This window comes from Artibeus jamaicensis, unplaced genomic scaffold (genome assembly GCF_021234435.1).
Source record: "Artibeus jamaicensis isolate MK-2021 breed Jamaican fruit bat unplaced genomic scaffold, CSHL_Jam_final scaffold_847, whole genome shotgun sequence".
NCBI classification, from domain to species: domain Eukaryota; kingdom Metazoa; phylum Chordata; class Mammalia; order Chiroptera; family Phyllostomidae; genus Artibeus; species Artibeus jamaicensis.
Window position 1 is genome coordinate 16235048 of NW_026522057.1, and position 12945 is coordinate 16247992.

The 12945-nt window shown below is 42.5% G+C and overlaps 1 pseudogene; it reads right to left on the reverse strand.

Moving 5' to 3' along the window:
- Positions 1 to 5632: 5632 nt before the first annotated feature.
- Positions 5633 to 6102, reverse strand: LOC119042234 (ubiquitin-conjugating enzyme E2 L3-like; annotated as a pseudogene).
- Positions 6103 to 12945: the final 6843 nt, after the last annotated feature.

Sequence of the window (12945 nt, forward strand, 5' to 3'; positions counted from 1 at the left end):
CTAAAAAAATAAAATAAAATAAAAATTGAAAAGTCCCTTCCAAATTTGATTTTGATGACCCCCACCAAATATGCCTCCAGATATAGACTACAAAGAGCAAAGTCTACTGCCTGTTGAGGCAATTCCCAAAGTTGTTCCTATGAGAATTGACTCGGCTTTATACAGTCCTCTAAACAACAACAAAAAAGGAGGGACCAGTAGCAGATTTCTGAGTTTGTTCAGAAGTAATATTTAGACAATGCTCTGGTCTCAAAAGACCTTGGGACTGGTTTTGCCTGTTACCCACATTTGTGAAAGGGCTTAACCCAGAATCGGTGATTTATTAAAGAAACATAAATCAGAATGGACCCTGACTGGTGTGGCTCGGTGGGTTGAACACCGTCCTGAGGAACTGAAAGGTCACCAGTTCAATTCTTAATCAGGGGCACGTGCCTAGGTTGCAGGCCAGGTCCCTGGTTTGGGGCATGGGGAACCAGCCAATTGATGTTTCTCTCTCTTTGTCCCTCCCTTCCCCTCTCTCTAAAAATAAATAAAATAATATTTTTTAAAAGAGACAAATTAGAATGGGAGGTCACTCCTCTCCTAGAGCTTCAACATCTTACCCTATGGTGTAAGAGAGCAATAGAATAGAAAAAAAAAAAAAAAGGCTTGAGAGCAAATAAACTCAGGGCCCTACAATTGCAACAATTATCTTGAGCCAACTTTATGAGGTTCACTCCCACTCCCAAGGTTTGCCCCTATTTATAGAGACGCCATAATACTGTAAACAAAAGGGATACAACTGCCCACTTTTAAATAACCCAGTTGCCCTATGAGAGAAAGCCCCCAACTCTTAGATTCTCGTGATAACTGTCAACAATAGCAGGCTTCTGAGGAACTGCCCAGTAAGCTACGTCCTCACGTTGCTTTCATTGCTTTAAATCAACATGGAAAAGTTAAACTTAAATGGAGAAATTTGTCCCATGTTGGTAGATACCAGAACAACTCCATCTATTTGATACCCTCCCATCATACGAACTTCCCCCCATCATGAAGAACTTCCTTGGAGTAATAAACATGTCAGTAGGGAGAGTTTCCAAATTCAAAGAGTCCCCTTATTGGAACACATAAGTGTCACCCTTGACCCTTTCTCTGAAAGCCATACTTTTCTATTATGTGTCACTTTCCCTGGGAATGTCCTAGGTAAGGACCTGCTTTTTAAATTAGGAGGACAAATTAAATTTTTCTCAGGAGAAAGAACCTTAGAATTCCCAGACTCATCAGACACTGAAGTATTGATATGTGTCCTCTGAACCCAAACTGATTGTTCTAAAGAGACTGTGAAGTTCCATAAATGTATAGATGCTATAGATCTTTCTGAAATCCCTGCTACTCTGTGGGTCTTTTCATAGATGTGGAAATATTCGAAAGTACCAAACCCATTAAAATTCAGATCCCTGTAAACCACTTTCTAAGTTGCCTCCGTACCCCTTAAAACTTGAACCACACAGGGGCTCACCCTTGTAATAGAAGATTTAATAAGTCAGAAGTTTATTATTTCCTGTACTGGTCCTTGTAATACTAGTATTTTGCCTATGAAGAAACCACATGGACAGGGTGGAGATTTGTACAAGACAATTATGATACTGACATTTCCAGTGGTACCAAACCCAAGTACTTTGCTGGCAAACACACCAACTGAATCCAAAAGGTTTATGGTTATAGACTTATGCTCTGCTTTATTGAGCATTCCAGTGGACAAAGTTTTGCTTTTACTTGGAAAAATTAACAGTATACTTGGATGGTAATGCATCAGGGATTTATGAAGGCTCCCTCGTATTTTACACACGTTTTATGCTCTGCAATTACTCAGAAATTCTACCTTTGTTTAATATGTAGATAACTTACGTTTTTGTTCCTCATCTAAAGAGAAGCCAGGAATCAATTCAACATATCTATTATAGCAGCTGGCTTATGAGGCCTCTCGAGATAAACCATAGTTATCACATGAGATGGTTTATTATCTGACTCCCTTCTGTGCTCAGTGCACGCAAAGCCGGCAGGGTGCCAATACTGACCTTCGGTCATACAACAGAGCTTTATTCTATGCATGCAGGCTCCTACTCGAGGTTATATGAACTCTGCTAAGTTATGTTTGCCCCGGACCCCTGGGTGAGGGAGGCTGGCTGACTCCATCGTCCCCTCAGGCTTCCTTGCCTGTCCTCTGCACCAGGAACGCGCACCCTCCACAGACCCGCATGGCTGACTTCTTCACTCCTTTCAAGGAGTCTCTGACCAGATGCCACCACTCAAGAGGTGTCTTCCCTCACATCCTGTCTTTCATAGCAAGTTGTCCTTTTTAACTTTATTTTCATTCAAAATGTGTATCACGACCTACCATTAGTCACATCTGTTTGTTTATTGTCCGTGTCTATCTCTCCTTTTAGAACCCAAGTTTCACCAGGCCAGGCACTTTATCTGATTTGTTTATTGCTTGTATCTTAGGCTCAAAGTTAACAGTAAATACTGGTTAAATAAATGCATTACTGAATAAAACACTATCTTTAACAAGTACATTGGATTATCAGTAAAGTCGTTCACATCCCGGGACTTCAGGACTCCTAGATGTCTTCGAAGGCAGCAGTCTTCTGAATTTCTAGAGGTCTAGTCGGACTGTGAGTGACTCATAACCGGGCTGCGGTTCACTCGGAGCTGTATCCGTGGGACCTGAGACGGCTCCTGAAACACACCGAGCACGCCCGTGTTATAGTCAATCGAACGGAACTGCCAGTGTGGAGTTGAGCAATTACATTTTCTCAAAGCAAAGTCTTCATGATGGCAGCATATCCGAAAGGCAGAGACACACTGAGAAAGTTTATGTACAGGACAATAATAAAAATTAAAATGATCCTTTAGTAATGTCCGTTTAGTAGCTGCCGCTGTGGGTGTGTCCCCACCACCACCGCCCACTGGTACGCAGAACCCCCACCTGCGACTGGGAGATAAAGCCTTTCAGGGAGTCCTTAAGGTTCAATGAGGTCATCAGGGTGGAGTCTCAATGCAACAGGACAAGCACCCTCATATAAAGAGACAGAGACGGGTGGGGCGAACGCAGCGAGAAGGCAGCTGTCCGCCAGCCCGGAGGAGAGCTCTCACCAGGAACCAACCCTGTTGACACCTCCGACTCCGACTTCCAGCCTTCGGCTCTGTGAAAAAATACATTTCTGGTGTTTAAGCCACCCAGTGTGACTTCAATCATTATGAGTGGCATCATCTTGTCACATGAAGGACAGCGAGGAAGACACAAGCACACAGGTGCCTCTGTGTTTTAGGGGTGGCTTTAAATCCATTATGTACTACGAGGGAGAAAAATCTATGAAATAAAATTGCATTTCATTTTTAAATTATCAATAGATTAATTCACTTTCATTCAAATAATGCTTAACATTTAAAAGTCCTGCCCTGGCTGGCATGGCTCAGTGGATTGAGTGCGGGCCTGCGAACCAGAGTATCGGGGTTCGATTCCCAGTCAGGGCACATGCCTGGGTTGCAGGCCAGTTCCCAGCAGGGGACGCATGAGAGGCAACCATACATTAATGTTTCTTTCCCACTCTTTCTCCTTCCCTTCCCCTCTCTTGAAAAATAAAATATTTAAAATAATAATAATAATAAAAAAATAAAAGTCCTGGAAAAATACATTTACAGTCAATAAATTTATATGTACAGCTACGTTTATATAAGTTAAACCTTGATAATTTTGTAGCTTGTTCATTTTTTTTCCTTTCTCCCATGTTTATTTTTGGCACATGTGTGCATTTTTCTAAAGTATTGTGGAAACAATAAGAACCTTGGTTTGTCAGAATTTTCAGTGAAAATAATATTTTGGCCAAACCAAGATATGCCACAGTAACAACTTACCTATAGCCATATCCTGTGACTAAATTGTGTTTATTATTTTCTTAAGCAGTCAAGCTTACATTTTGATCATATGTCTATTAAAAATTGTGCAAGAGCCCTGGCTGGTGTAGCTTAGTTTGTTGGGGCGTTGTCTCATACACCAAAGGGTTGCAGTTTCAGTTCCCAGTTGGGGCACATGCCCGGGACGCGGGTTAGGTCTGATCAGGGTGCATAGGAGAGACAACTGATTGATGTTTTTCTCCCTCTCTTCCTCCCTTCCCCAGTCTTTAAAATCAATAACCATGTCCTTGGGTGAGGATAAAATAAAAAAGAATTGCTCAAGAAAACCTCATGTTCATTTTCCATATACTGTTTGGTAATAATAATAACAATAACAATAAGAACAACAACAACAAACCATGACAAGCCAAGCAATAAAAAAGAAAAACATAATCTCGGGATGTATTTTGTATTTGTAATCAGTGCACAGGGCCCCAGCAGCAGCTTTCAGAAGAGCTTTTAAACACTGCCACACGCTATCCATCTGTGTGTCCTGCAGCTGGGTGATTACGTGGTTCCGGCCTCGTCTTAATGAGGAAGGAATCCAGCACTGTTCGAAGCAGTCTGTTAACTGTACGGAAGCACCAAGTGCTCTTCAAAGAGGGAAGTGTGGAGATAGTGAGACTCTAGTTGCATATTCTGAGTACGATCCCATGAAGCACCTGATCGTCGTTGTGACAAAGCCGCCTCTATGAGCACAGTTTCCTGTTAGAGAAGCGGAGGCCCTACCAGGAAGGTTTTAAATATACTTAAAATTATTCATATGCTTGAATTTTTTATTTTAAAAATTTCATAAAATTCTCTTTACTGGTGCTAATTTGATCTGATGCTACCTACATAGGACAAAGTTCTTTAAGAGGAATATCTGTCTCTTCTAAAAACAGTGTAACATCCAGATGCCCGGGATCTATTTCAAGGTAGAAATCATGTTTAATTTAATTGTGATTTTCCCGTAACTGGGCAAAAAGGAAATATTGAGGAAAATGCCTGTTGAATGGATAATCAAACATAGTTCCAAACTGTAGAAAGAACTTACTCGAGAATTAATATGTGATCCTTGAAGAAGTTACCATTTACTTCTAGTTTCCCTCTCTTCTGAAGATACTCTATGAGGCACAGATTTAAAGCTAATTGTCGGTTTTACATCCATCTTTATTCAGCAGCAACATCCTCAAGGGAAATAAAGGCACTAAAAAAAAATCCTTTTGCCCTGGCTGGTGTAGCTCAGTGGATTGAGTGTGAGCTGCGAACCAAAGAATCACCCTTTTGATTCCCAGTCAGGGCACATGCCTGGGTTGCAGGCCAGTTCCCAGTGGGGGACACGTGAGAAGCAACCACACATTGATGTTTCTCTCTCTTTCTCCCTTCCTTCCCCTCTCTCTAAAAACAAATAAATAAAATAAAAAAAATTTTTTTCTTCTAATCACCTTGCTCAGAAAAACTTAACTAGGGTGTGCTATTCTTTGCTGTTATCTAAAGTCTTTAATTTTTTTTTAGAACATCTTAAATTTTAATCCTTTCTTTACAGGTTACCTATATCACTTTTGATTAAGAAACTGCAGAAAGTTAGTAACTGCCACAAGCGAACACCAGGAGGTGGCACGTGTCAATTTCCCAGAGAGTTCCGCTTTGCAAGGTGTCTGAATGCACTGCCCGGGTCTCTGCTCACACTCACTGGGATCAATCGCGGCAGATTTTAGTCCACAGGTCACTTTTCCCCATATTTCTCTGTAAACTCTTCAGCGTTCTTACAGAATTTTTTACAGTCCTTAGAGGATTCTTCAGCTAGGTCAGCCTGAAGGGATGCTCGGGTTGGGGGTCGTTCACCAGTGCTATGAGGGACTGGATTATTTGGTCGGTTTTGGTTGCTGGCTTCCAGTTTTCAGCACTAATTACTGGCAGACAGACCTGCCCCTTTTCGTCGATGTTGGGGTGATAGATCTTTGTTTTAAATGTGATGCTTGGTGGTTTGAATGGGTACTCTGCTGGAAAGTTGATTTTGATTCTGAAGGCCCCCTCATCATATGGAGTGTTGTCAGGAACAATAAGCCCTGGCCAAGTCAGTAAATTAGCTTCATCAACCTGGATGTTACGGAAGTTTTTCATTCCACATTTGCGCATTTCTTCAAGCTCCTTCATCAGCCTCCTGCTGGCTGCCATCTTGGATCTGGTACTGCTGCCTTCCCCAAGTCTTTAATTTTTAAAAATATTTTATTTATTTTTTAGAAAGAGTGGGAGAGAAACATCAATGTGTGGTTGCCTCTCACATGCCCCCTACTAGGGCCTGCAACCCAGGCATGGGCCCTGACTGGGAATCAAACCAGAGACCCTTTGCTTCACAGGCCTGTGCTCAATCCACTGAGCTACACCAGCCAGGGCTAAAGTCTTTAATTTTTAACAAAATCTAGTAGAAAGCATTTCCAATTAAATATATAAGTAGCAAATTGGAAAATCTGTGCAAGCAATATAAACTCAGTATTAACTCTATTTATTCGAATACTGACAACCTCCAACATGGTAAGAGGTCAGATGCTGGAGAAGAAATAATACTAACTAGTCTCATTTTAAACTCATGCTCAGTAACTTCAAGTCGCTCTTGAGTGAGGTCCGACTGTCCTAAAGTTTAGTCAATTTCATCGTGGAAGACTATCGCCCCTTCTCCTTCCTCTTCAGACCTTCAAAACTTCCTGTCCCTCCTAAACCTCGGCTGCTATTTCTCTGGGAAAAAATAGAACTCACAAGAGGACATCCGAAAGTGCCTGCCACCGACCCGACCTACATCATTCTGCCTCCACCTGCACTCACATCTGCCTTCCCACCTGTCTTAGTTTGTTCCAGCTCTTATGACAAAATACTACAGACCAGGTGGATTATAACAGTAGAAATTTATTTCGCACAATTCAGAAGGCCAGAAGGCCAGGATCAGGGTGCCAGCACAGTCGGGTTCTAGTTAAGGCCTTCTTCCGGGTTGCAAATGGTAGCTTTCTGGGGCCCTGTCTTCATGACCTAATCACCCCCAAGGTCCCACTTCCTAATACCATCATTTTTCCGATTAGACTTTGACAGATGAATTTGGGGGGGGGGACACAAACATTCAGACTGCAGCACTACCTGCTGTATTGGGTAAACTGTCTGTTCCCATGTTGTGGACCTGTGAGCAAGCTTGCACCCCTGTTATGCACCCCTGCCTAGGTTCCCTGGGAACAAATGCCTCCGTAGAGAGACTATGGGACCGGAGACATGTGGGACACCTGCAGCCTGTCCATCAGGCTGAAGCTCCAGAATTAGTAAATAGACCTTTTCTCTCAAGGAGACTGGGGTAGTGTTTCATTCTGCTGTTTCTGCTGTGCCCTGAAGGTGGTAGCCTACCAAGAACTGTCTTTGGGCTTGTTACGGTCCCCATGGAGCCCAGAGTGCCAGCTCCCTGGGTCATCAGGGCCAATTGATCTAAGGTTCCCTGTGTGGATTGCAGGCTCCTGCTGGTTTTAGTGGAAAGAGTAGGGGCAGGGGGATGCTCCTTGTCTTCAGTAAGGCGGCAAGAAAAGAGAGTTGGTCTCTCCCATCAGATTCCAAAGGTTGGGGCCTGCTGTGGGGCACAAATCCCTGGCTCCTCTGGGGAAAGGGCCAGACTGGTGAGATTCCTCCCTGTCATGTGTCCCCGCACCCGGTGGGGGGGTCGTATTTTGGAGAGACCAGTCTTTGCTTCTCTTACTGTCTCCACGTGGTCCTTTACCCTTTTGTCATGGAGGAGCAGTTCATTTGGTTTTCAGATCTTTTTCAGAGGAAAAGGATCTACATGTAGGTATAGATTTGGTACCAGTGGGAGAGGGGGAGCTCAGGGTCTTCCTAGCCATCATCTTGGACCCTTGCTGTCTCATGTTTTTCTCGGGCCTGCTCCAACCTGGCTCTCATTCCCTGCACCTCACGGAAGCTGCTCTTGCCGGTGTCACATACACACTGGTTTCCTGTAGTTTTAATCAAAATCTTTTCAAGAGAAGATCAAGGAAAAATAAAGGGTAAGTTTTTCTTTAGCAAACAAATGCATTCTCATGAGAAGGGATTCTGCAAGTTGTAAAAAGGAAGCTAAGCCTGTTCCTTTTGGGTAGTATTCCATCAGTGTATTCTGCAGGCATAAAGGATGTTGAAACCCGAAAAGTTGGCATTCGTGCTGCCTGTCACTACCAGAACCAATAAATGGAGACAAGAATTGAATCTTTATGGGTACTTTATTCAGATGGCTAGTGATCTGAGAAGACAGTGGGTTATGTACCCTCAAAAAAAAAACATCTTACCTGGCTGGCATAGCTCAGTGGATTGAGTGCGGGCTTTCGAACCAGACGATCACAGTTTGATTCCCAGTCAGGGCACATGCCTGGGTTGCAGGCCATTTCCCAGTGGGGAGCACACAAGAGGCAACCGTTCACTGATATTTCTCTCCCTCTCTCCTTCCCTTCCTCTCTAAAGATAAACAAATAAAATCTTTTAAAAAATCTTAATATCTCATCTCAGGCCGTCCTTTGTTATAGAGAGAAGAAAAATGTAGGTAGGAGGTCTGGAATTCAGGAAAAAAGGTAGGTAAGGGGTTTGGAATTCAGGGGAAAAGGTGAGTCAGATTAAAATTGCAGCCCTGCAATTTTCCGAGCATCCCAGCAGTTCTTTGTTTTTTTCTCCCTGGAGCACAATGGCTCGGAAATCTTCTTGATGGCTGGCAGTCCTCCTGGGGGACAAAGGTTGTATTGCTCACGGGCCTCCTGGAGTCACCGTGGGTTGGGTCATGCATTCCAGTTCCTGGAACAACAGCTTTCCATATGCATGAATCACTAAGTCTATTAACAACTATAAAAGCTAAAGAAATGTTTAACTCTGAGTCCCCCCCATCAGCGTGAGATTATGCATTTTTATAGTATAGCTGATTGGTTTAGGTGTCTGTTTAAGGAGAGCATATATTAAGGTTAAAAGTCTTTTGAGTACCAGTTCCCTGAAGGGAGAAAAAGTTTTGCCTTTTCAGATATTTTTAAGCTGGTTATTGAGAAAGAAACTTTGACCCTGCCCTCTTTCCTGCCTAAGAGATTCAGGTGGAAAGACCTACTCCAGAAGGGAGATCTTCTGATATTTGCCTTACCAGCATAAGTTGAACTGAGTGTGGATGGTGGATGGGAGGGCATCTAGGAGGGGCCTGTTTCTGAGATTGAAACAGGGTACAGAGCATGGTCCTCCACGGCTCATTGTTGGGGGAAGGGGGGAAGGGGATGATATGGCTTAAGATAATTTTCATAACAACGGCAACTTGGTAGCTAGTTTAATGGCTGTGTTAATAGTTGTGCTGCCACCTGGGGCAAGGTGGGTGTATCCTGATGTAACCTAGGGAGGGTCTCCCTGAGTCACCGAGTCACTCTTAACCTGATTGGGGATGGAAGCTGAGCAAGTGTGAACAATACAGGAGAACTGGCAACTGTAGCTCAGTGTGGGAGGAGTCAGAGATGAGGTCACACAGGAGGCTCAGGATCAGGATTTAGGTTAAAGGTGGGCAGCCACTTGGGGGCTCGGCCAGAAGAGACCTGAGGGAGGGATAGGGTCAGTATCCAAATATTTCTTGCCATTAGTTTAGTCCATATCTTCCTAGCTATGCTCCTGCTGGTGCTGTGCCCTGGCCTGTATAATACCGTGGCCCACACAGGCCGGGGAAGGACTAGGTTCCCCTTCCAACCAATCAACTTCCCAATCTTTCCCGGCCTTGTGTTGGATGCTCCCCCTAACCAATCCATTTCCAGGATCTTCCAGGGTTCTGTGTGTCCCTTATCAAATCTGATCCTTTCCCAGGCTAGATACTACCTCTTATGGTCACCATCATAGTTCCTACTGCCCATGCCTCAAAGTGGAAGTATGTCCCCATTCACCCTCTTGATTTCTACTGTACATGGGCCCAGCTGAGGAATTCTCCTGCTGATTTTATTCCTCCTCGGATAAAGATCCTTCCTACCAATTTGAGGAGGATTTTTGCCCTGGGCAGTGTGTAAAGCTATAACTTCCTAGTGAAGCAAGCGAGCTCATTGTCTGATTCAGTACCACCCCCCCAGTTTATTATGCTTAATAATGTCTGATTCCCTTTGCCTTCTTTTATTAGATCCAGCTAACTAAGCTAAAACTTTACCCAGCAATTTCACTTTTGAGACTTTATCATATAACAATAAAAGTACCAGTCTTGAAAGTGGCATGTGACTTTGGCTCCTAGCAAAGCTGCAAGCATGATAAGATGTAATATCGGAGCCAGGCTGTCCAAGAGGCCAAATCCAAGCCAGCCTAGTGTATTGAGGAAAGCAAATGATGGTAATCCAACATGTTATAAAGCAGTATTCAAATGGATGGACTCATCATAAAATGATGAGGGAAGAGAACTAACACATTTGGTAAGGGAAAGAAGTAACACATTTTTCTTAACTTATCCAACATAATTTAATACAATAAGTACTCTAAATATTTGTGGAAGAAGGAGGGGAGGAACAAATTTAAGTATATTTGGTACAGATAAAAAAATATACATTGAACTATTAAAGGCTCATGAAGCATGGCAGAACCTCTAAATGAATAGTGGGAGAGAGGAAAATAGATACACTTGGTCAGGCTGGCACAATAAAACAGAAAAAAATGAAAAAGGCAAAGCGAAATAAAAAATAGATACCAATGGAAGAGATAAGATCAACATTGCAGTTAGCCTAAATGGGATGACTTTACCTATCAAATGAAAAAAAAAATCTCTCATTTTGGGTGCAAAAATTAGCTAAGTGTTGTGCATATAAAACATAAAACAAAGTGAACATAGAACAAAAAGGATCCTATTCACAATCCGCAAATACCATTTACAGTTTATCAGAATGATAGGGGAACTCCAGAATGAAAGGTTTTAGCCTTGGTTCACAGGCTTAAATGACTAATGCCAGTGGAAGGCTGTTATTCCAGGAACTGTAGTGCATGACCATGCGACTCCAGGAGGCAGACAAGAGAGTCAACCATTGCCCCAGGAAGAGAGTATCTGAGGCATTGTGTTCTAGGGAGGGAGCCCCCATGATGCAAATAAAGAATTGTTCATCAACAAATAAAGAAGTTTCAGGAAAATCACGCTGGGCTGCAACTCTTATCCAATTAACCGTCTTTCCAAACTCCTTACCCACCCTTTTTTCTCCTGATAAAAAAGTCAGCTTGAAATGAGATGTTTAAGTCAGTGTTTTGGGGGGATATAACCTGCTGTCTTCCCAGATCGCAGACCATCTGAATAAAACGGCCATAAAGATTCAATCCTTGTCTCCAACAATTGGTTCTAATGTTACAGAAAACAACTCAGCCGCTTTCGGGAGTGGAAGTTTATTTTACCTGTGGACCCAGAGGAATCAGTTTCCAAATTCTGGGCCTTGAACAAAGGGAAAGTGGTTATTTTATAGAGCAGGGGTGGATAGAGCAGGGGGAGGCCTGTCCTTCAGACCAAAGCAGGAGACAATTTACAGAAGCAGAAAGCAGAGCGTTTCATTATCTCTGGTATGTAGTCGATAAGCTAGAAGAAACAAGGCAAATCACTGGGCTGTTAAACACCTGGGGCTGTAAAAACAATCTCCTAATTGCTGTGCTGTATTTCTAAAACAGGGAGTCACTCCCTAGGCACAGAGCTATCAATTTCCCCCAGCAAACACTAATAGTGACAGGCAGCATGAACACCAGCTTTTCCAGTTTCAAGAGCATATCTAGCGAGGCAAGTGTAAGATGTATATGAAAACAGATATAACATTTTAGTGAATGTATCAGTTTTCTGTTGCTTCAGTAAAAAATTACCATACACTTAGTGGCTTAAATGAATCCAAATTTAGTACGTGTACAGTTCTGTAGGTGAAAAGTCCTACTAGACTGAAGTCAAGGTGGACCGCATTCCCCTCGGAGGCCTTTGTCCCATGAGGTTGTAGAACTGGGATGTTTCCTTTGCGACTGTCGGCCGAGAGCTAGCTTTGCCTCCTAGAGGCCTCTCTCATGTCTTTGTAGACAGCTTCCAACATTTCAGATTCAGCAGCAGGGCATGGAATTCTCTTGCTTTGAGTCTCTCCTACGGTTAGATTGGGCATACTTAATCAGGATAATCTCAAAAGGTCCTTACTTCTAATCATTCTGGATAATTCTTTTTTAAGATAACACATTCACAGGTTATGAGAATTAGAGTGTAGACATCTTTGGGGGCTATTAATCTGCCTACCACAGTGAAGGACATGCAAAAAATGTATGTGGAGAAAAGTGTTACATTCTTGGATGAGAAGATGTACTATTGTAAAAATGTCATTTTTTGCCAGAATTAGCCTACAAATTCCGTGCAAGATGTTTTAATGATAACTGAAATTGGATTTGAATCAGATGTGTGGACAGATGCTCAGAGAAGATTATATTGTTTAGTAAAATAAAGGAACACTGACACACATCCCTTGCAGTTTAACTCAGGTAGATTGCATGCATTCTAGAGACTAATACACTGTATTCTACACAAGAGCAAAGTCATGTTTCCTGTTGTGTGTACAATATATATTTTTAACAGGCTAGGAGTACTCTTTTAAAAATTATTTTTATTTTTGATTTTTAGAGAAAGGAGAAGAGAAGGAGAAACAACAGTTGGCCACCTCTGCCCAGGCCTGGACTGAGGACCAAACCCGTGAACTTTTGGTCTGCAGGATGACACCCAACCGATTGCACCACACCAGCGGGGCCTATTCAGTATTCTTACTGTTGACAGCCAGGATTTTCTTTACTTTAGGCACGTGTTTGACTGTTACATTCTATAGAGATTCCTACCATTTTTTCTTATTCATAACCAAAAGCTGTATTGCATTCTTATACAGAGTTTCACATTATTTTCCTGACACACCACTTTTACACTTTACATTTCAATTTTTTTTATTTATGTGAGAAAGAGGCAGAAACATCATTTTGTTGTTCCACATATTACACATTCTTTGGTTGATTCTTGTATGTTTCCTGAAC